The sequence below is a fragment of the Pelodiscus sinensis genome, chromosome 1, assembly GCF_049634645.1.
Source record: "Pelodiscus sinensis isolate JC-2024 chromosome 1, ASM4963464v1, whole genome shotgun sequence".
In the NCBI taxonomy this organism is placed as follows: Eukaryota; Metazoa; Chordata; order Testudines; family Trionychidae; genus Pelodiscus; species Pelodiscus sinensis.
Genome location: NC_134711.1, coordinates 63,356,730 through 63,381,735, shown reverse-complemented (window position 1 = coordinate 63,381,735; position 25,006 = coordinate 63,356,730). Strand labels below are relative to the sequence as shown.

General features: G+C 44.2%; 1 protein-coding gene across 2 annotated transcripts in view; it reads right to left on the bottom strand.

The window, feature by feature from the left end:
* The window catches only part of RAP1B (RAP1B, member of RAS oncogene family), a 74,492-nt gene extending 49,486 nt beyond the window's left edge, over positions 1-25,006 (bottom strand). Inside the window, exon 1 of one of the 2 annotated variants that reach the window (XM_075931443.1) lies at positions 24,830-25,006. The gene's annotated coding sequence lies outside the window, so the exon portion shown is untranslated. Of the gene's footprint in view, positions 1-23,994; positions 24,061-24,829 lie in introns of those variants that run through there. The other variant, XM_075931449.1, reaches the window with a different exon arrangement.

The window sequence follows — 25,006 nt, the reverse complement described above, 5'->3', positions numbered from 1 at the left end:
CTGAGCTCATGGCAGGATCATGCACCACTTAGACCATTCCTGACAGCAGTGTTCTCTTCAAGACCAGGGACTGTCCAACCAGTTCTGAAGAGAACTGCTATAGAGAACTAGTCACACAACTGGCCACTAGCCACATGTGGCTATTTGGCTAGCGCATTGGACACCACTGCTTTAAGATTTTCCATCCTGGAACAGAGTGGCTACGTCTACACTGGCATGATTTTCCGAAAATGCTTTTAATGGAAAACTTTTCCGTTAAAAGCATTTTCGGAAAAGCGCGTCTAGATTGGCAGGATGCTTTTCCGCAAAAGCACTTTTTGTGGAAAAGTGTCTATGGCCAATCTAGATGCGCTTTTCCACAAAAAAGCCCCGATCGCCATTTTCGCGATCGGGGCTTTTTTTGCGGAAACCAGTACTGTGCTGTCTACACTGGCCCTTTTGTGCAAAAGTCTTTCGGAAAAAGACTTTTGCCCAAACAGGAACACCATAGTATTTCCGGAAAAGCACTGACAATCTTACATGAGATCGTCAGCGCTTTTCCAGAAATTCAAGCAGCCAGTGTAGACAGCTGGCAAGTTTTTCCGGAAAAACTTGTCAGTCTAGACACAGCCAGTGAGTTTTGTCTTGTGCACAGATATGGAGGTCATGCGTACTTGTGTATGTTACAGAAGAAAGAATACTGAAACAAGGGATAATTAAGGTGCATGACTTTAAATATTTAATAAGTCAAATAAAAAAAGAAAAATAATACTGCAAAATTTTTAGTAGCCTATTTCCTCTGTTTATAGCCCTCTCCCAGATGGGATTTCTCCTCAATTAAATCTGGCTCTCCTTTCTGGGAATTTTATTAATTGGCCTTTCAGACTAACATTTCTGAGCTTATGTAGGATATACTCTGTTGCACACCGAGACAACAGCTTATTGAATATTTCTTCCCATAGACATTGTGTCTCAGGGCTAGATTTTATTTTGGATCAGAGGTGAAGCCAATCCCAAGTCCTCCAGATTTCTCTCTTTAGGTAATATTTGCATATGTGCCCAAAGCCCAGTCTTGCTTTTTAGTACCCCAACTTCTTCTAACATTTCTCTCTCTCTCTCACCCTGCTGGCACACACAAGACAAGCTCTGGGGAGAAGGAACTATACCACCACGGTAGGTACAACAGGTTCACTATAAAAGAGGCCCTGACACTGCACTAGAGCATGAGAACTATATTTTCATTCCTTCTTCCATGGAGTGACTACCAAGAAGAGAGAGCAGAAGAAACACAAGTCCAGTTCCAGCCTATGCTCCAGAGGGGAGGGAAGCCCTCAGCTCAGGAAGCTGCCAGTGGGAGAAAACCACACTGTTCACTACTAAATGCCAATTAACCAACCAATTATGTCGTCTCAGTGCACGGTCTATCTACTCAACCTGGCTTTTTCTGAAAGATTGAGTTGAGTGTGGACAGTTTAACTGAAGAAGTATAATTTTATTTGCACTGTGTTAACTTTTAAATATGCAGTAACTGTTTATTTTGAAAGTTTACATGCCTACAGAGCTACCATTAAGTGCATGGTATAAATACATAAACAGGTTGGAATTTCCAAGAAATTTTAGTGTTAAGTTTTTAGGGCTGTCCAGTATAAAGGATAAGATGATAAATTTCACTTATATTTGGAGAAACAGTGAGTGAGAAAATTTAGAAGGCCTCCGCACAATTCTGGGATCCAAATTAGTTTTTCATTTTAACTCTTTACTTTAATTGTGTGGTTTAATCTGCTCCCATGAAAGTCAAGGGCAAATCTCATTGATGTCAGTCGGGATGGGGTAAACTCTTATGATTTCTTCCTCCCTAGCAGATTGGAATTTTCTTACTCACCCTGAGTACTGTTGTTCCCCAGGAATAGTCATAATCAAGTCAGCAGAGCTATCTGTGAACCACGCTGATATGCAATGCAACTGAAGATATCAGAGTCTGTCAATATCTGTAGAACCCAATGGTGGTGATTGTAATCATACAATCCAGCCAGAAAAAGGACCACCAGGAAGCTGTACTGCCCATCAGACAGGAGGGAAACAAGATTGTCTCTCTTAAAGTTAGAGTCTGGTGCTTACTTTGGGTCCGAAGTAAGCTGTGATGTCGAAAGGACTCCCATGGTGTGGGTGGGGGCAGGACTTGAAATTTTTATACTTCTGTTGGTTGCTTGCTTTGTTTCTCTCAGCAAGTAATAATATCCACTCTCTCATGATTCACATTTTTAAATTAAAATAAAAAGGGTAGGAGGGGACTAAATTTAGAGCACCATGGTGTGCCTGCACAAAGCAATAAAGGGTGTAAGGAATGCCTGAATTCCTTTCATAGACTACCTGCATTGGCAGGGGAAGAACAGAGTCTCCAGCAAGCAGCTATACCCCATCCCATACAGGTGGATAGGAATGTGTAGTGGGCAAGGGTAGGGAATGGGACTCAGGTTGTAAATACCAGCAGCGTGGGTCCACAAGGCCCTGATCCCAGTTTCAGCCCTTCCCCAGGGCTGGAGATGTGGGGCTGAAGCTAGGGCCAGGGCTGCATGGTGGCTACTCAGCTGCTCCCAAAAATAAAATGAAAAAAACCCACACACACCACACAGTGCATGCTAGGGGGTGACTGGTAGTAGCCAGTCATGTTACTTCATTAAGAAAAAAAGTTAGGCTACGTCTAGACTGGCCCCTAATTCCGGAAAAGTCATGCAAAGCAAGTAAGGCAGAATAGGGAAATCCGCGGGGGATTTAAATATCCCCCGCGGGATTTAAATAAACATGTCCGCCGCTTTTTTCCCGGCTTGGGGGAAAAGCCGGAAAAAAGCGTCTAGACTGGCGCGATCCTCCGGAATAAATCCCTTTTCCGGAGGATCTCTTATTCCTACTTCCAGTCTAGACGCTTTTTTCCAGCTTTTCCGGAATTAGGGGCCAGTCTAGACGTAGCCTTAATGTTTACATTAAGACAGTACTAGTTGCTCAAAGAATTCACAGAACCTCTTATTCTAACACCTGTACATTAAAATCTTTAAATTCACTTTTTGGAAGAGAGATAGAAGTACTTCCAGAACACTTACCAACTGGCATAGAGATCAAGTTATATAACAGATAAAGATTTTACCATGTTAGGAAAATAGGGGGTACTAGTTGGGCAAATATCCTGATTTTGAAGTAAGGGACTCCAGGTTGAGTCAGTGGGAAGGGGAGCAAGCTTTGGGATGGTGCCAAGGATAGGAGTGTTGTGAGCAAGACATGAGAGTCATTCTTCTGCTCTATCCTGTGCTGATTAGGCCTCATTGGAGTGTTGTGTCCAGGTCTGGACACTGCATTTCAAGAAAGATGTGGAGAAATTGAAGAAGGTCCAAAGAACAGCAACAAAAATGATTAAAAGTCTAGAAAACATGACCTATGAGAGACAACGGAAAGAACTGGGCTTGTTTAGTTTAGAAAAGAGAAGACAGAGAGGACATGATAGTAGTTTTCGAGCATCTAAAATGTTGTCATGAGGAAGGAGGAGAAAAATTGTTCTCCTTGGCCTCTGAGGAGAGGACAAGAAGTAATGAGCATAAATTGCAGCAAGGGAGGGTTAGGTTGGACATTAGGAAAAACTTCCTGCCTGTCAGGGTGGTTAAAAACTAGAATAAATTGCCTGGTGTGTGTGTGGGGGGGGGGGGGGGGGGGAGGAGGAGGGGAGAGAAGAGAGATCTCCATCACTGGAGATATTTAAGAGCAGGTTGGACAGACACCTGTCAGGCATGATCGTCTAGACCATGGTTTCCCAACCTATGGGTCAGGACCCAAATATGGGTCACTATTACATTTCAAAAGGGTCACCAACAAGTATTCTCCCCAGGTGGCTCTGCTCTCCCTTCTCCCCCCATTTTTGAATTGCCACGGGTCACCAAGTCTTCCTGAATTGTCAAAATGGGTCCCCATTCGGAAAAGGTTGGGAACCACTGTTCTAGACAGTGCTTGGTCCCGCCGTGAGGGCAGGAGACTAGACTCAATGACCTCTCGAGGTCCCTTCCAGTTCTAGAGTTCAAATCCTCATAGAATCATAGGAGTTCAAGAGGGAGCAAGAGGCTGGGCCCAAGGAATTGAGAGCAGGATCAGGTGCAAGGCATTAGGTCTGGGTAAGAGTTTGGGTGCAGGAAAGGGATATGAGCAGGCGACTGGGGCCCAAATGGTGTTTTAGGATCCAGGTGGCACTTACCTTGGGCAACTCCCCACAAATAGCAACTCCCCACAAATAGCAAACAAGTCTCTCCTGCTCCTAGGAGGCTCCGAGTTCTGCCTCTGCACACAGGAGCTGCCCATGCAGCTTCCATCACCACAGAACCCAACCAAATAGGAGCTGCGAAGCCAGCACTTGGGGCATGGCAAGGGTAATGCACTAAGACTTCTATGGCCATTACGCTGCCTGGATGCAGCAGGGACATGTTGCCTGCGAGCCCAGTGACAACCAGACTATGAACCTGACTTGCAAAGAAGATTAGAAATTCTGGTTTAAAAAGAGCTTTACAGTTGGCACAGGCCTGGATAACTCAGCTTTTACTGTGTATTAATGAACAGTCTCCAACATGCCACAGGGACTAAAGTTATACGTAGTATGAACAAAACCAATTTCATCAGAGGAGCTGGAGAGGAATAAGAGAAATCCAGAATTTTATAACAAAAAAGCCCCCCTCCCCCCAGTACCTGTCAACTGTAAGACCAGTGCTAATGAGGCTAATTAGCGGGCTGGAAGTGTCCCATATTTAGCTTTTCCTATGTAAATGAGGTGTTGAATGCAGGGAAGGCTGGTTTATAATGTGACATCCAGTTAATGGCTTTGTGGACAAATTGGCGACCTGGTGTGTTACAAGACTAGGTTACTGGGTGAGTGTCTGAAGAGTGATGTGTGGCTGCTGGAAAGTACTTGCTTCAGGTTAAGGAGTTGTCTACAGGAAAGGTTTGGATTGTCTCCCAAGGCCTCAGAGTGAGTAAGGAATCATTTTCCAGTATAGGCTGTAGATTGTCAATGATGTGTTTAATGTTGCGGGCTGAAGGGGATGACTAGTGGTGCTCTTATTTTCTTTGTTGGGCGTGTCTTGAAGTAGGTTCCCAAGTACTCACCTGGCTCAATCTAGATCTTAAAATTTAAATACCTGGGGAAGTGAAGAATAGCTAATTAAGATCTCGTGTGTTTGTGTGTGCGATTCGAGCACATCTGGTTGTAAACAATTGACCGTGTGATGTGTCCTGGATGGAAGCTAGAGTCGTGTAGGTAAGAATAGTGGTCAGTAAGTTTCTAGTACACGGTGGTGTTAATGTGGCCTCCATTTAATCGTACTGTAGCATCAAGGAAGTGGATATCCTGTGAAGACTGGTCCTGGCGAAGACTGATGGTGGGGTAGAAATAGTTGAAATCCCGGTGAAATTCTTCAAGGGTCTCCCTCCCAAGGATCCATAAAAATGAAGATATCAACATAGCCTAAGTACAGGAAGAGTGCTAGGGGATGAGAGGAAACATTCAAGGTCAGCCATAAAAATGTTGGCATATTGTGGGGCCATGCAGGTGCCAACAGCATGAATGCTGACTTAAAAGGTATAAATTGTCCCCAAATTGGAAAAAGTTGTGGGTGAAGACTAAGTTGCATAGCTCAGCCACTACATCTGTGGTAGAATCTTCAGGGACAGTGTTCCTGACAGCTAGTAGTCCATCTTTGTGTGGAATATTGGTATAAAGTACTTCTACATCCACTGTGGCTAGGATTGTGTTTTCAGGAAGATTACTGATGCTCTGTAGTTTCCTCAGGAAGTCAGTGGTGTCTCAAAGATAATTAGGCTGCAGATAGCATAGGATCTGAGGAGAGATTCACAACACAGCTGGATAATCCTGTTGTGTGCTGATGCCCAAGATGATGAGATGTCCAGAATTTCCAGGTTTATGGATTTTGGGTAGCAGACAGAATACACCTGATTAGGGATCTGAAGGTGCAATTGTACGGATTTGATCCTGAGCAGGGCATTTCATGAGCAGATGGTGTCATTTTTTGGTATACCTCAGTGGAATCAGAAAAGAGGCCTGTGGAATGTGGTGTCAGTGAGTTGTCTGGCAACCTCCTGTTCGTAATTGGATCAATTCATGACAACTACAGCATCCCCTTTTCAGTCTCGGATTATGTTAGTTGTTTCTGAGACTGAATTATTGCATTGCATTCTGCATGGCTGAGGTTGTGTGTTACCTAATGTTTAACAACATCAATCTGGGCTCATTTGTGGAAGCAATTAACGTAGAAGAGTCCTGACTCTCATTATGACCATCAAGAAGGGGCCATGTAGAGATCTTCCTCTGATGGGGTTGGCAGGAGGAATCCTGACGGTCAGTGCGATATTCAGTGGTATGTTAGAAATATTCCTTCAGATGAAGGTGGCGAAGACAGGCTTCCAGATCACCACACAAACTGAATTATGTGTGGGGGTGGTGGAGCAGAAAGGGTCCCCAAGATAGCCTGTCAGAAGAGTCCATTCTAAGTGTGTGGTTGGATAGATTAACAATGTTTGGTGAGTTGAGGATACTGGGCTTGTAATACCCTGAAGCATGTAGGAATGTAGATAGTTTATTATCCTTTTTCTTCTCTAGGGAAGTGATGTAAGCAATTTAAGTGGCATGTCTAGTTTTTGTGAAATCCAGCCATGAGGAAGTTTATATGGAAGCTTGTTTTTTTATGGCAGTCTAGTATTGAGAGTTCCTTCTTGATCTTCATCTGTTTGCTGTACAGGAAACTGATTAGATGGTTTCTCAATTTGAGAGTGTATGGCATAATATTCTACTGTAGTCTGTGGCGTATGCAGACTGTAATGAATTTTTCACCGTTAGTCCACTGGGTATGATGCTTATCTGTTTGCACTTGGATAGGAAGATGCCTGCTTGGATATGTGCAAGTTTCGTTATGAAGTTGATGGATTTCCATACCATACAGCTGAATGCAGTGGCCCTTGCATGTTAAAAAGTCTCAGGTTAGTTTGTAACTTTAAAAAAAAAAAAAAAAAAAAAAAGGAGGTTCTGTGGCACCTTTGAGCTTTTGTGGGCAAAACCCACTTCATTGGATGAGCTGAAGAGGAAGAACAATAACTCAGAATTTTATAACGGAAAAAAGGGGGGGGGGAGGAATACCTGTCAATTGTAGAACCAGTGGTAATGAGGCTAATTAAGTGGGCTGGAAGTGTCCCATACTTATCTTTTGATGTAAAAAATGAGGTGTTAAATGCACGGAAGGGTGGCTTTATAATGCAACATCCAGTATTGTCTTTGTTCAAGCCCAGGAAACATGTCAAATTTGCAGATGAATGTCAATTCTGCACTCTGTAACTGGCTGATGAAATCCCTTTGGAGAATGGCTACTTGTAAATCCATGACTGAGTGCCCTGGCAGGTTAAAATAGGTTTTTGTGTTATTTCTGATGTCAGATTTGTGTCCATTTATTCTTTGGAGTAGAGACTGAGCAGTTCAGCCAATATATATTTAATCTTCTGCCCTTATTTTACTCATTCAATAAAGCCTTAATCTTTTTCTCTTCACTGTAGGCTGTTCTCAACTAATTTAGCAGCCACTGACAATTCCCCTGCCCTCATAAGTCTGTGAGCTCTGCACCACAGCAGCACTAGGAAGAAAAGTTGCAAGCTGGGAGTAATGAGTACACTTGGAGAGGGAAGGGACCACCATTACCAGAGTCGGGCAGAGCAGCAATAGGAGAAGGGAGTAAAGAAAAATCCCAGAGAGCTTACAAATCAAATTTCTACACCCAGCTGTGAAATGAGACCAACACCTATTATGTTCAAGAGAAGAACAGGACTTGGATATTGAGAGATTAGACAAAGAGCACATTCTGCTAGCACGACACTTATGAAGTCCAAAAATGAAGCAGTAACTTCCCTCAAAAACAAATATTCAGATAAAACTTACCACTATTTCCTAGAGATAGAAATTGCTTTCTCAAATAATTAAGAAAGTACGTTAGCTCTGTGTCATGAATGATGCTATGATAATAGCTCTGCATACTTACACCACTCTGATTGCACATATATCCATAAAGTTGACTTGAGGATAGCCTCTCCAGTCACAGAACGCTTCCTATATTCTTGTCACAGGAGAGAAGAAAAAGGTGGATGAACACCTAATCCCCTCCAGGTTCATTACAAAACAGGAATTCTCCTATACCCAATATTCAACATTTCGTAGCTTCTAGACCAGAGTGGCCAATCAGTTACACACTAAGAGCCAAAACAGTTGTGAATATAGTGCAAAGAGCCAGGAGGGGAGGGGGGAAGTTGTTGACAGGTGAAAGGGAAGACTGCCCCTTTAAAAGGAGCCCCCAGCCACATTTGGTCAAGAAAGTGGGGAAAAAACCCACAAACAAACCACACCCACCACACACAACAAACTGCCGGGGGCGGGGTGTTGGCCATGGCTGTTCTAGACAGTTTTTGTAGTTAATTCCCCACGATGCTACAAGCAGGGCTTGACAAACTGCAGCAAAAGCCGCTTGCCAGCTGCATCGTGCATGCATGCGCCACCGGTAAATGGAGCGTGCGGCTAAAATCTACTTGCCATGGGCGAGTAGATTCTGTTGTTTGTCAAGCCCTGGCTATAAGCATAAGCATACCGGGGGGGGAGGGGGAGGCAGAAAATTAGAGACCAGTGAACTGAATGGTGAAGTGACAAGAATAAGAGATACTGCTGAGCACAGTGGACTGATTTAAATCACCAAGGCTATGTCTATAGGACACATTTTTGCAGCAGAAAGTTAGCATAAGTCACAATCTCATTAGCATATTTTCTGCCATTTCTTTTTGCACAAGGGGGTTTTTCCATAAAAAGAAGCAGTGTCACTACTTCCATTTTGCACAAGATACAACAAGGAGTCCTGTGGCACATTAGAGACTAACAATTTATTAGGGCATAAGATTTCGTGGCTAAAACCCACTCCATCAGATGAACTGGAGTGGAAGTTACTGAAGCAGGAGTATATAAGGAAGAAGTTACTTGTGTTGAATAAACTAATCAAGTTAGGGTGCAAGTAGGTAATTCATAGCATTTGGAGTCTATTTTTCCATGGGCATAGAGAGTTAAATGAAGGGTTACCACCTTGGGGAAAATCTATTTAAGAAATGGGAAGCAATCAACGTGCCTTCAACTGGCCTTTGAAATTACCTCCCCACCCTAAGAGTATACACATGAAGAAACCTGAAAACAAAGAACTCTGAGGACAAGAAACTGTTATACCCAATCCAGAGGAAAATATCAGCTCTGCCTTGAAGTATTTTTAACTGAAATAAGAACTAGGGTGAGAATTGTGATCTGTAACCATTTTAGTGTATTATGCTTAACTGGAGTGTTTTGTTTTAGTAACTCACTTTGATCTGTCTGTTTTCACTTGCAGTCACTTAAATCCTATTTTATATACTTAATAAAACACTTGTTTATCATCAAACCGAGTATAATTGTTACCAAGGGAGGGAAAAGAGCCACAGCTGTGTACCTCTCATTGATAGAGAGACTCTTAAGAGTTCTGTATAAAAGAATTTTACACAGAGAATCAGGATGTTAAATATCAGTTAATTGAACAGTGAGTAACCACGTGAATTCTTATTGGTTAGTCGACTATTCTATAATCCCTGGGGGATGGGGCCAGCAGCAGCACAGGGTGCCAGGCAGGAGCTAGTTTGCAAGGAGAGCCAGTTTAAAAACTAGCTCCTCTCACGGACTGACTGCTTGTTGCCCTCTGCTGCTGCCTCTGATAAAGAGGCAGCAGTGTGGGGTGGCATCATGCCCTGTCTGGGGTAAAGGGGGTCTGAACTCCCAGACCCTGCACAAACCAGAACTGAGCCGGGCTGCCTGCCCACCCAGCTCCTAATACACTTGACATGCAGAGCTACAGTGGGGATAGGTCCCGGACCCTGTGAGAGCCAGAACTGAGCTGGGCTACTAGCCAGCCTACTAAAAAAAAATGTACTGATTGGGGGAGGGGGGGGGAAATGTGTATAGTCTATAGCATTAATCTATATGCTTTTGCATATGCGTTAATCGACTACACGGTTACATTCTTAATACAGAATAAGGTGGATTTATTTGGGGGCAGCAGCTACTGGTGACAGGCAAAGAAAGGGGACACCAGCTCTTCCTCTTCTCACCCGACCCCCTCTCGCAGTCTCTTCCCAGCACTCCCTGCAGCTGTGCCACGTGCGCTGGCAATGAGTGGTGGTGGTGGTGGGGGGGAGCCGACTCCTGCTGCCAGTGCTAGCCGCTGGCTGGCTCCTTTGTGCTATGGGAGTACATGTGGCCCCTACGTGCACCCCAGCGTATCACCAGTGTTTGGGCATTTGGTCCCAGGTACTATCAAGTCTTCCCATAGCTGAACTGTTTTCAGTGTCTGTGTTACTCTGCTCAAGAGACTATCATCCCAACTCCATGCCTTTGCTGGGAGAGTTCGCAGGGAACCACCATAGAGAAAGTAGGTGGGCTCAGTGATATATATGATCAGCACCCCTGGTTACAGTCTCAAGGGGGATTCAGAGAACATCACAGTATGCTCTGTATTTTATAGTCAGTCAGAAACACAGAACTGCTACAAATTCAGTTCTACTATAGCCACTGTTGCTTTTTTTGTAAAGTTTAGGGCTAGTGAGCTGCAGCATACATAAAGCCGCCATAGAAGCGCACTTTGCAGAAGTCTTGTAACCTGGGTCTCTATGTTTGTGACTAGCCAGAGGTCAAAACAAACCTGATACAATCAAGAAGCTCAGGCTAGGGTTAGAGGACTGAAAAAATTCCACATGGAACTACATGTTTAAAAAAACCCTAAATGAGATTTTACACAAAAGAGTATCTGACATATTTATGAGAAAGATAATTGGGTGATGTTTAACTAATGGAAGCCCTGTCTTGGATAGGGATGTAAAATTGTGATTATTTGGTAACTGAATAGTTGATAAGGGTGCTTCCACCTACCTGAATAGTTGATAAGGGCCTTCCGCCGGCACACTGACCCTCGCCTTCATGCAGCACTGCCTCTTCAACAACGGCACATGCAGCCCAGGGCCAGCTGGGGACTCCCAGCTGGCCCCAGGCTGCACGTGGCATTTCAAAGCAGCAGTGCCAGGTGGAGCCTGGGGTCTGGCCCTGGGCTCCATGTGTGCTGCCACTTTGAAGCACCCCTTCCTCCCTCCCCTCTTGCTGCCTCTTCCTGATAGAGGCAGCAAGGGGGGGGAGGGAAACAACTAGTCAACCATCTGATAAGCATAAGTACACTTGAGATATTTCCCTTTCATAGAGTTATAAAAAATCACTACTTAAGTCTAAACCATAACTCAACACTTCCTAGAGGTGGTACAATATTTTGAAGCTAAAATGAGTTTTAAATCTGATTAAATCTTCTCACTCCCATAATTTCAAGGTCAGGAAACTAGAGTTAGAATGGGAGCATATTAACATAGGTCTTATTGTGGAAGTTTTAAGAAAGTTATGGAAGACTTTTTCGTTGAAAAGACACTCACTGGGCTTTTTGGAGGATAATGCTCAATTAGAATAAGGGATGACACATGAAAAGTTACTACATAAAAATCCATTATCATTTTTCCCCCTGAACAAAGCAAGTTATTTTAACATTGTCTGCAGAAACAAACAAGATCCAGCTTGAGTTGAGTTATCCAAGATATCTGCTTATACTTGCTGATTCTAGCTCAGCTCAGCTTGTTATATTGATTGCCTGCTGAGCCAGTCAGCCTATGTGTTTGGTTCCCTTGATGTGACTGGCCTTTATTGACATTAGATGATGTTCTACCCAATTCAGGAACCCCGATGTTATCCTCTTGTGACAAATCCTTTGTCTGCTATAAACAAGCAGGGAGAATCAACTAACTGATGTTACATTCATCATTAAATGTTAGCAACTGGTGATTTTGGATGAATCACCACCAGGAATCCTAGAAATCCTCAGCCACAGAAAAACATGGAATTTGTATCTTTTTTAAAAGCACAGAATCTTTAGTTTGAACACTTTGTGGGAAAACCCCCCCACAGAAGATCCTCATTTATCTGCGTTTCATGCTGCATTCTACATTAACCAAACGGGGCCCAATGATGCCAAACTCCATTGCACAGGCTGACACTCGTCACATTATCCCATCTGGAGCCAGTTCCAAATAGATTAAATAAATGGGGGTTTTACTGTATTCAGTATATTTAAGAAACAAATTGCAATTCTCTTAATTTTATTATGAGCCATGGCTCTGATAACTATATATTGTGGCTAGGGAAACTGAAGTTCAGTGTTTCATTTTAACTGCAGAAATACAGATCAGAGAATGTTTTGTTTAATCACAGAAAACTAGGTTCCCCGATCACTAGTAGTAATTGCCTTTAATGCCAAGAAGTTTGTATTCTCATTCATTTCTCATTTTGAGTATTTTCTGTGGATTGACATGTGTTAAATGGGCTCCCCAACTATCCATTACCTCTTGAATTACTGCTCTTGAAGCAAAAAAAGGGAAGCCCTTAAGTCAAAGGAATCAAAGCATTGGATAGGATATTTCTGGTTCTCTTGATCTTATTTACCATTGAGAGTTTATTTCTCCATTAGCTACCACACCGCGCTAGAACAATTTTAGTCTTTGCCAAGGCTTTATGTAGATACAGCAGGGAGGAGAAAAATGAGAAAAAAGTTACATAAGTTTAACTAAATGGATCTGCTTAAACATATACAACTTCCCCTGCCAAGATGCACACACCAAACAGATTTTAAGATCTTGCTTTATTATTACAGCTTATATCAGTAAACTCTGAATTAAGCAAGAGTTAAACAGACAAGTGACTTGATAAGCAACTTTCAAGAGCATAGCATTTCTCCAGTAAAGTCAATACCAATGTCAATTTACTTTATAGATTCAGTACAACTCAGTCTATAGATCATTGTTAGAACCTCCACAAAGGTTCTGCTATCAGATTAAGAAAACCCAATTCTTATGGCTGAAATTAACTCTCTAAATGTGAGCCAATACCTCTGTCTCTCAGTATAAGCCACTGATAGCTCTGATATTTATGCTGTGATAATAAATGTATCTGAGGACTTGTTACTGCTGAAGGCTCCTAACCTCACAATTTAAGTCTACAATTTTAATAATGTCATGCAAATAATTTCAGCAGAATTATTTGGATATTCTGAGTGAAGCTTAATATTAGGGGCAGAAATTGAGTCCAAGAGTCACTATTTTAAATTTTAACCAACTTCCAATATGAAAGTTTTAATCCATTCCAAGTTTAAATCCATCAGTTCAGGCTCTGCTGAGGATATCTTTTTATACCTATGTTCTAAGGAACAATATTACAGTAATTCCTCATTTAACACATGCCTGTTTAACATGTTTTTGCGATAGCATGATTTTTTTTTTAGGGAACGTTTTTTGAATTACACAGCCATCCCCAGAATAACACAATTTCCGTTGCCGGCAACTGCGTGAAACTTCCCCCGCCTCCCTGAAAAGCGCCAGAGGGTTCGCTGCTCACCGTGCCGTTTCCCGCTGACTCCCCCTCGCAGGACTCGCCGTTCCCCGCTGACTCCCCCTCTACTCTGCCCTCGCTTGCAGGCCGGCGGCTGGGTTTCCCCAGCCGGCCTGTCGCCGGTGGCTACGCGGGGCTTCCCCTGCCTCCCTGCAAAGCGATGGAGGGTTCTCTGCTTTCCGCGACATTCCCCACTGACCCCCCTCCCCCACCTCGCTGAAGCAGCACGGGTCCCGGCAGACCTGTCAGGAGGGGCATACTCCCAACCCAATCCCCCTCCCCTGTCCTCCCCTTCCCTTCCCCAGAACCAAACCCCTCCTCCCTGCTGTAACCCAGTCCCCTTTCTCCCCCAACCTTGTGTCCCAGTCCCAACAGAAACCACTGCTTGAAACACAACCCCCACCTTTTCCATTATTTTCAATGGGAAAATTGACCCCACATAACACGTTTTCACTTAACACGATCATTTTCTGAAACATCTATAGTGTTAACTGAGGAATTACTGTACTTTTAGTCTGTGGCAGGCCAGCATGTTGCAGATTCATACTTGAACTTGTTGCAAATTAAAAAGTTTTCCATTGGTTCTTCCATCCTGTACTTGTCTGCTACCAGAGCAGAGGCTGTAGCAAGAGTGAGGCTCTTGCAATATTTCAAAGGCTAAAGTGCTACAGTCACCTTTAGAGACATAGCCTAAAAGTACAGACTCCTTTTTTCCCCTTTAAGTCACTTTTAAGGCTGGATATACAACATATTCTGACATTTCCTGATTCAAGTTCTTGAACACATACATTTAATTTGAAATTCTACACTAAATTATTTTTTCATAATCTCTTCAAAGAGTTTGAGAATTTCAAAGCTCTGCTAACTTGCAAAATACAGATATTGCTTGTAGTATGAGACCCTGCTTTCAGTTATTCAAAAATTTGCTAAATTTCAACCACTCAGGCTGAAATTTTCCAAGCCGGACCTTTGCCTCAAGCTGAATTTTTCAGATCAGGCATTAACACAAAAATAAAGAGGGAGTTTTGAGCATATTAAAAATGTCTTTAAACCATATATCTGAATTCCTGCTGCCCTATATTTTAGATCCGAGACTTAGTTTTTCAAAGGGATCGCACCTGCAGTCAGGGACGCAGCTGACATGAAAATTTGCCTAAATTTAGCTACCTTATTATTACTGAAAAATCTCAGATCACATATTATATTGTATCCCTTACATGGCACTTTTCATCAGTAGATCTTATGCCCAGTAGATGTTAAAAGCATTATCATGCATTTGCATTGAGATTATTGTATACCCACTGTTCCTACATGCTAACCAAACTGAGAATGCAACAGATGCCCACAGAATGACTGAATAATCTCTACTCCAGGGTTGAGTAATACTACCTCTGTATTCATTCCTCCAAGCACTAAAACCTGTTACAAGGAAATATATACTCTTGTTCTCCTTCCTGGCACACTGTGAGAAGCATAAAAACACTGCCTGACTTGCTCAAAGTTTCTCAGTTATCAGCAAACAGCTGTGAATATCACTGGCAGAGTGCGCCTCAACTCACTCAGTGGCTGATCTGCACAGAGGATAACAGCCGACCACTTTTACTAGTTACCCCACTGTAAGCTTTACTAGTTATCCACAAAAGTCTGTGCTGTGAATCTGAACTCTGATTACATGCAAGAATCAATACAGTTCTAACTAACGGAATGCATTTTTTTAAAGCAAACAAAGAAATACAAATAATCTTTCCAGGGATACAGAGACTCACCGGCGGCAGCAGCAGGGGAAGCAAAGCAACAGAGCCCTAGTTCACTCTTCTCTCCCAGCCGCATCACACTGCTTCCTGCCAGTTAGTGTCAGGGGCAGTTCTGCTCTTCTCTCCTCCCATGAGGAAATGCCAGGCAAGCAGAATGAGCTGGGGCCACATTGCTCCACTTCCCCTTTCCCCACAGCTGCTGGCGAGTGTGGGGAGACTAGACCTCTACTGTGGGTCAGGGTCCCCTGCTAGTCACCCCCGGATGCCCAGAGACACTGCCATGCTGACTGCTAGCCAACCCCTTGCTCCTCCTGCCAATAGTGTCTGGGGGCATGTGCTCAGGAAAAAAAAGTGTTTTTATTACATGATTTTATACTATTTTTCCCCCATCAGGACCCTTGCCTCATTCAGTATGCAGAACCGAGAACAAGGCTGTTTTAGTCACTTGTTGCTGAAGGTGGAAAGCATGGTAAATGAAACAACGGGGGGCAGGAAGAAAAAGAATGGTCTTACAGTTAAGGCAACCGAATGTCACTCTGAAATGAATTCTGTCCCTGACTTTGCCAGATAGTCACTGTGTTCCTCATTTTCTCTGCCTAGTTTGAGCCACCCAAGCTTGATTTGCAGATGTGATAAATGCTTAAAAATGCAATTCAAGTTAATGGGAGAGCTTTTACAGTGCTTCATATGTTCAAATCAAAGTGCTTAAGCACTGAGAAGACATGCCTTAGGTATATCAACTTGGGCACTCAAAATTAATGAATTTTTATTTTTAGCTTTAGTCTATGCCTCAGCTCTCCATCTGAGAATTGGGAATAATTATCAAGAGATAAATTCATTAGAGTTTGTGAAACATGAAATAGATGTCATGGTAATGAGTGGTTGTGTAGAAAAACCTATGTATAAAATTAACAGGAATCAACTGAGGTTTTAAACACAGCAAATAAAAGGCATGAGGCTACACAATGAAGATAAAGAGTTGAACTCACTATTTATTCTTCACTGAATGTAACAGGGCACCCATGGAAAAAAATGATACTCTTTATATATATGATCATACAGCAGCATACCCACCCACCCTCAACCAAATTAAGGTCCTACAGGGATGCTTAATTCTGGCATTTCCTGATGCTTGAATGCTTGACTTTACAACAGGAATAGGGAACTTTTGGGGGGTCAGAGGCCACTGATGCACAGAAAAATCCGTTGGGGGCTGCACACAAGTGAGAGAAAAAAGAAAAAAAAAAAAAAAACCTCTCAAACATGGCCCCCAACTGAGGAGGAAAGACACTCCTCCCATACCAAATCCTTGCAAGGGGGGGGAGGGAGAGAAGGAGGCGCGGCCCAGGCTAGTAGACTGTGCGCACTCCAACTCCATGGGGAATGATGTGTGTGAGGGGGGAGGGTTGGAGCACTAGCATGGGCTCCCCAATGCTGAGGGGGCACTTCGAGAGCCAGATCCAGCTAAGACAGGAATCGCATCTGGCTCATGAGCCTTAGGTTCCCCACCCCTGCTTTACAATCTTTTCATTCTTCTAACATAGGTTTTCTGTTTATTTATAACTGGCAACTCATGTAAGCCTCACATAGGCACTATTTTAGCTACATTCTACTTGATCATCTTTTCTTGCTGCAGTAGATGAGAAGCTATTCTGAGAACCTGAAGAGCTTTGTAAATGAGGAAAGTTTAGAGGGCTCTTGTATCGTACAAAGAGACCAGAAATCCATTCAAAAGCCTTCACATTTTGTGAGGTCACAGCGCAAAGAGCATTTGCAAAGTAGCTGCATCAGACTACATGTACGCCTAGCACACTTGCTTCACTACTCAGTAGAACTGCCAATTAATGCAACAACTCAGCTGCAAATACTACAAGCCTAGTAAACTTCAAATAGGTTTTTTTTTTTTTGGCTAACTGTAAAGAATGAGATTTTCAAAAAGTCCAATGGAAATCAAGAACAAGTTTCACATGGACACTTCAATAATCATTTCTATTCCATGTTTAAATCCCAAATGTTTAAGCTTTAAAAATATTGCAAACACTTGCCATTTGCTTTTGTTTAAAAGCAAAGTCTAGATCAGGGCTACTCAACATGCAGTCCGTAGCCTGTTTGCGGCCTGCAGATGGGAGCCAAATAAAAAAAAAGTAGTAAATATAATGGTCTTCTGTTGACATGCGTTTTAGTAGTTAAATTCCTGGACTGTCGTTGTTCATTAGAAGTGCGTCCTATGGATGCAAATCAGGTAACTATTGCATTTTATTAATATCAGCAGAACTGACTTAAGTGGAGCCTGCATGTTGTATAGTCTTGCCTTAATCTTTGTATTCATGCCCATCAGTGTGAAAGAAGCTATTTGCATGCATATGCAACCACACTTAAGTTGCGGCAGTCAGCATGTGCTATGAGCATCACTGTGGCCCCTGAGGCTTCCAAAGTTCAGTAGCCCTGGCCTAGAAGATACCCAATTTTAAAAAAAGATAAAAAATTGTTTAATTGCACACAGGTGAATAAAATAGATACCATTATACAAGTTTACTTAGCTATCACTACTGCTCCTGTGGTAAGTGCCCAAGTTTATACACAAGAATAAACAGACAGGCGGGGAGGTGAAGAACGCAAACTCACCTCCGCCCCAGCTGCAGAGTACATGTAGAGGAGTGCTGTCCTGCACCTCTCCATGGAAAAGTCCTGCCCGCTGCTGGATGTCCACCTTGGTTATCCATGGGGCAGGCTGCAGTGTGGGCTGCACGGGGCATGGGCAGGATGGGCTCTCGGGGTGCACAAGTGGCTAGTGCCCTCCCCCTTCCCTGGCAGCAGGTTAAGGTGCACTGTGCCCAGCAGCAGTGGAAGGAGGTGGTGCTGGGGCTGAGGACCCCGGACACACAGGATGCAGGTGGGGACTCAGGGCTCCAGGGCTTTATGCCCATGGAGATTCACTCTGAGAGCATGCAGATCCTTAGACATGAATAAGTTGAACTTCTGAAAGGCTGCCGACCCCTGTAATAGAGCAGACTTAGTGAAAACCACCTCAGAAGAGCCAGGAGTCAAAATATGATGACACTAAGGCAGGGGTGGGCAAGATACAGCCCACCAAGCCTTTTGATCTGGCCCACCCTGCTGAGATCCTGAGGCGGGCTCTCTGCCTGCTGCAACCTGAGGCTGCTCAAATGGCTGGTGGTTCCCTCTAGGTGCTGCATACCCGAGGGGGGGAGGGGGAGGACAGGGGGAGAGAGAGAGGGAGGAAACTTTGCACACTGCCCCTGGCCTCAGCCCAATCACCTCCCATCCATAGACAAGTGCAGCCCTTCACCACTTATCAAAATCTTGAAGTGCCTCCCCCCCCCGACCCCAATCAAAAATTATTGCCCACCGCCACACTAAGGAGAAAAATCTTTGGAATGATGGAGATACATCAGCAGCACTTTCATTTTGTATCCAAAGTTACCTACTTTACAGGTTCTCAATCTTGGCAGTTGCAACCCTCCTTTATTTATGGCTACAAGGGAGAAAGTGCCCAAAAACCTTTTTCTGTAATAACATGAAGTCACAGCATGGAAGTGGCTGAGATCCATTTAATAGTGTATGAACAATTTTTAATAAACCACCATTTTTTCAGTAGCCTTACATATTTTATAGGTTCTTCTATATAAAGGAGATATGGTACTTACCAGCTAAAAATAATTCATAAGGTTTTAATTTCGTTTTTAGAAGAGGAATCATATCACAACAATGATAGATGAGAGATATTGATCTAATCAGTAAGGTGTCTAGATTTGGGACTTGTCAAACGGGTAGCCAAGTGCTAACATCAGGAGCAACTGACTCACAGCTATAGCAGAACAGCTATTCCACTAGAGCTGTGCTACTACAACTTCTGTCTGTGGGCACTACCCTGAACTATGAATGACTAGCTATTCCAATAGGGATGTTGAATAGCACATAATTGAACATTCCTGTAACTGCATCAAATTTTAGCAGTTACACAAAAATTTAATAGTCCCTATTGGTGGGACTGGGAGTCAGTGCCCTCTTGGCCCCACTGCCAGGAAGCTCTGTCACCCCACACTGCTGCTGGGCAGAGGTATTAGAGGTATCAGCACAGGGTGGCAGGTGGACCCAGTCTGACAAGGGAGTCAGTTTTAAAACACAGACGCGGCAGCAGTGCGGGGCGGCAGTAACCCCTGTCCATGGCAGGCCCGAGCTCCCTGCAGAGAGAGACTGCTACATGGGATGCTAAAGCAGCCTCCCCCTGCAGTGAACCCAGGCCCACTGCAGACAGAGGCTGCTTCGCGGCAGCCTCCCCTGACAGCCTCCATCATCCGTCCTGATGCCTCTCTATCAGAGGCAGCAGCACGGGGGCCCCCCACTGGCTCCTGCCTTGCCCTCCTTGCTGCCTCTGATATAGTATTCCACATGCTGACATTCCTATATTCCACTATTGCTATGCCTGTCAGTTGCCTCATGTAAGGCAACTTGCGATCAGCTCGACCAGAAGTTTAAGAGTGCATAAGACATCTCAGCTACTTTAAAAAGAAGTGAAATCAAACCTGTGACTCAAGACTGTGTCCAAAACATCCCTTACTCTCATAGATACACTGGAACTGAGCAAACACAAGGCTCTGTTTCTAATTCAGCAGGGATGCAAACACACACCTCCTGCTCAAAACATATATCCAATGTAGACTGAAAAGTGCCATTAACCAGAGTCACATATTGAACTTTAAGGTTCTGTTATTATCATAACTATATTGCAAGTTAGACAAAGAGGTATGTCACAACTTCAGTGATACTATGTCAGTAAATTAATTTAGTTTTAGTGGAAAGTGAACTGAGAAATCTAAAACAGAGTTGCTCAACCTGCAGCCCATGGCTTGCTTCAATACAATATACTAATGGCAAATTAGCACTTTGCCAATATGTTTATATCATTTTAGCTTATACAAGTGTGAAAACAGACACTATTGCACATTGAAACAACCTATCTAAATACATATGAAAACAAGTGTAACTTGCAATTAAAAAAAAAAAATCCACAGGTGACCTTAAATCTTATTCAAAGATGTAAAATGTTTCTAGACCAGCGGTTCTCAACTTTGAGCGCCGGAGCCCTTTACATGCGTAAAAATTTATGCGGAGCCCCAGCAGTCCACTGATTGTATGCATTGTACCTATCCATGTTTTCAGTTTGTCAACCTCGCAGAGCCTAAGCAGTTTGAAAAACACTGGTCTACCCAAGGCAGGGCTTATGTGGCTCCTTTTAGGGATGTTAAATATTGGTTCATTGATTAGTCAAGTAACCTCAAATTCTTATTGGTTAGTCAACTATTCAATAGTCCCTGGGGCAGGGATGGCAACCAGTGCGCTCCGGCCTTACTCCCAAGAAGCCCCCTGCCATTCTGTGCTGCTGCCTCTATATCAGAGGCAGCAGCACAGGGTGCCAGGCGAGAGCGGGTCCATGAGGGGAGCCTGTTTAAAAAACAACTCCCCTTACGTCACAAGCCACAACTGAGCTGGGCAGCTGGCCAGCCTGCTAAAAAATTTGTTGGCGGGAGGAGAGGGGGAAATGCATGTAATCTATAGCATTAACCTATAAACTTTTGCTTATCAGGGGTTAACTGACACTATTACATCTCTAGCCCCCCACATGTAATAAAATTGGGCACCACTATTCTGAATTGTGCTTTAATGCCATTTTTGTCTACAAGGAAGAATGGGGGCGGGGGGGAGAGAATGCCATTTTTGTCTACAAGGAAGAATGGGGGCGGGGGGGAGAGATTGTTGAGTTAGTTGTTTTAGTTGATTCTGATTACAGAACTAGCTGTTAGACTATTAGAGTACTGAAGTTTAACTTTCTTCTCTTTCAAACCTCTCAAGATTTTTTATTTTCCTTTTTGTGGGCTTATTCGCTCCTAGATTAATACCTGTGCTGCTATTCCAGCAAATCTCAAACAAAACTGAAACAGTAGTCCACTTTACTTGATACCAACATTTTCTCCAACAGCACAAAACAGAAATTGGCTCATACTGGCTAAATTTTACTCCAGGTCTTGAATTGTCCTAATAATGGGGGTTTAAAATAAGGTAGTATGTATACATCCCACATGGCAATAGTACAGTAGAACCTCAGAGTTAAATATACCTGAGTTACAAAACAGACTGGTCAACCACACACCTCCATTTGGAACCAAAAGAACACAATCAAGCAGCAGACAAAAAAAAAAACACACTATACATTACTGGTACATATAAAGGATTTGACAAAGTAAGGAAACCATTTATGTGCTTGTTTTTGTTCAAATTATGATTAAAATCAGCAATTTCTTCTACATAATAGTTACAAAGACTATCACATCAATGTTAAGCTGTAAACTTTTGAAAAAAACAGTCAAGATGTTTTGTTCAGAGTTGTGAGCATTTCAGAGTTACAAGTCACCTCCACTCCCAAGATGCCTGTAACTGGGACACTACTGTTGTCAGTACCCACTCAGATTAACACTAACAAGATTACCACGCCTAAAAGAAGAGTTTTGTTTACCTTCTGAACATTTTATAGCACTCTGTGATAATCAATTTCATCATACCCTCTGTATAGTCACTTTACCCTTTTGTTGGGTCTTTTTTTATAACAATGGAGTCAACTAATATGTGAACAATATAGAAACATAAAACCATGAAAACTGGTAGTCAATGGGAGACTATTAGGATGGCGTGTGTGGGCAAGGCGTTGGAGCACCTCCTCCACACAAAGGGTGCTCCTCAAAGTTGCTTTGAGCAACATGTGGGTCTATAACAGGAAGGGAGCCTGTCTGAGGGTCCCGCTGGACTACAGCAGGACAGATCTAGCCTGCAGGCTGCCCGTTGTAGGCTACTGGCAATTGACAGAGAAAAAAAAACTAGAATCCTGAGCAAAATAAGTGAAAAACATTTAGAAGCACTGAATTCAGCACTTTACTTAGGTTTCCATCTAAAATGTATAAGTCAAAAACTTTTAAACTGGGCATTAAGATGTTTTAAGTTTACCAAAGATAGAAAAGTCCATTCCAGTGTCAATGTGTGACCTTGTATTAAGAAATATAACTGTCTCATTTGACTAGTTATTGTGCAGTACACGACATAAGTTGGTAAAAATAAGTAGGGCAGTCAGGAACAGGAGTGAGCAATAATTGTTCATGGAGGGCCCACTCCAAGATCTGGTAAGTGGCCAAGGACTGCACTTTTCTATGGATGTGGTGCAGAGTCTGAGAGGTTGGATACAGAAGAGAGCTAGGGGTAGGGGACTGGGATGCAGGAAAGTGTGGGGTCTGAGAGGAAGTTTGAGTGAAGGAGGAGATTGCAATCAGGGGCAGATGAATGGTGTGTTGGGTCAGGGAGAGAGAATGGGTGCAGAAGAGGATTCTGGCTTGGAGTACAGAGTCTGGGAGGGAGTTGACCTGGAGGAGGGGGGTGCAGAGGGTATGGGTGGTGACCTGGGACAGGAAGTTGGGGTATAGGAGGGAGTAGAATGGCAGAAGCAGGCTCCAGCAGGTAGCTGCTTACCTAGAGGGCTCCCTGCCAGCAGCCCTGCAGGACCCCAAGGCAGGCACCCTATCTGCTGCAGCCCTATGCTGCTCAAAATGGCTGGACACTCCCCATGACGCTCTGCTTCAGGCAGAGCGAGGAGAGGAGGATGAAGTGGCTTTGCACGTTGCCACTACCCCCACCACAATTTCTTAGCTCCTACTGACCAAGCAATAGGGGCTTAAAGTGGTGTGGAGCTGCTTTGCGCCCCAGGATCCCAGTGCGAAGCCCACAAGTTGGATTCAGCCCACATCTTGCCCACCTCTGGTCAAAAAGCATAGCTGAAACTCAGAAGTGTTTACTCAAAAAAAAAACCTTGGAATTTGTGTACATGCTATGAAAGAGCCTTGGAAAACATCAATTCCATTAGCTTTGTCTGACTATTTTAACACACACCTATTATGTGGCCCCACATATACAAGAACTGGTTGCTAGATTTAATTCAATGTGTCATCAAAACTTCCAGATGTGTGTCCAAAATCCACTAAAACGCTTGGTTTATGATGTTGTCTAAATCGTCTTTTTTGAAGCCACATAAAGTTACACACTTATACCACAATATAGAAACTCTTTTCAAAATGAAGAGTCATATTTTCTAAATAGCATTTATTAGCCATTCATTTAAAAAAGTCAAAGAACATCAACATTTCAGTAAATGTTGCATAGTCCACTTTGTCAATTTGGAATACAGTATAATCATCACTTCCTGAGAAGCCTAGATGGTTTCAACAAAAATACCGGACACACTTGACATTACATTACATCTTATTTAGAAAACATTTATATTTTCTAAATTTGTTTCCCAAACAGAAAGCACAAATACTGGATTGTGCGGTTTAAAACTGGACACCTGGCAACCCTAGCAAAGCCTAATTATATTCTTCTGCAGCATAAATTTTGACAACATTTTGACAACATGCTGGTGGCATGGCAATCTTTCTAAAATATTGTGGGGTTGATGCAGAAGTTATTGAGTGTGGTTTTTAAGCCAGTATTGTGTAGAAATTCAAACTAGATAATCATGATTGCCCCTTACAGGCTTAAGACCTTTTTTCCAGACTTAAGACCTTTTCTTAAGGTCTGGTGGGGACAAGGACCAGAAGATTCATAAACATTAAAATGACTGCAGTGTTGTCTATTTACATTGCAAGCTCTTTCTGGGCAGGTTCCGTGCCTTCTTAGCCCCACGACCAAAGTACAGTTGAGGCACTATATAAAACACAGAAAACCACAAGTTTTAAAGCAAAAAGAGCTCCTGGCATGAAGAGAGAACCTGTAACAAGGTAAGATCCAGCACAGTCTCAATGCGTTACCCGTGATGCCCAGACTTTGGGGGCCGACACCATGGCCGGAGGATCGCCTCAGTCCAATACAAGTGACGAGGCCTATGGTGCCAGGCTGGTGGACACTCTCCCACGCCGAGGGAGGATGATGGAAACTGTGAGCAGCAGCGGCTGATACGGCCGGACTAGGTGGGGCTGAACTCAACTTCCCACAGCGAGCTGCCACCGCGGGAGCGAGAACTTTTCTTCACAGCTCGCCCGCCCGCCGCCCCTGACCCCCACCCCGGCCGGCCCAGGCGAGCAGCTCAGAGCTGCAGGGTTACAACTTTCCGCTTCCGCTCCAACTTCGGGGCGAGCGGGCGGGCGGGCGCCGGGCACCCCCAGCGCGAGGGGCGGGGGAGCGAGCAGCAGCCAAGCCCCAGACTCCGGCCGCCCGGGTGTCCCCGCTGCCGGGCGCAGGAGGCGGCGGCCGCTCTCGGTTCCTGCTCCGCCATGTTCAGGCACCGGCCCCCTGTCCGCACCGCGCGCTCTTCCCGCCGGCGGGGCCGCCGCCCCGGCCCCTCCACCCGCCCCGCTCCCACTGCCGCGGGGCCACCTGCGCCAGACACACGCCGCTGCCGCAGCCACCGCCCGCCCGGGGCTGGAGCGGCCCCCTGCTAGGCCCGGCCGCCCTCTCCCCCGCCACCTCCGCCTACCGGACAGCGCCGCCGCCGCCGCCGCTCCCCCCAGTCGCCTCCTGCCCGGCCGAGCCTGCTCCGCACGCCCGCTCCCTCTCGCGCTGCCGCTGCCTGGGCGAGGCTTGGAGCCGTCGTCGTGACGCCGCACGCCGAGCCTCGCTCTGGTTCCCCTACCCCGTTCCGGCGGCGGCGGGG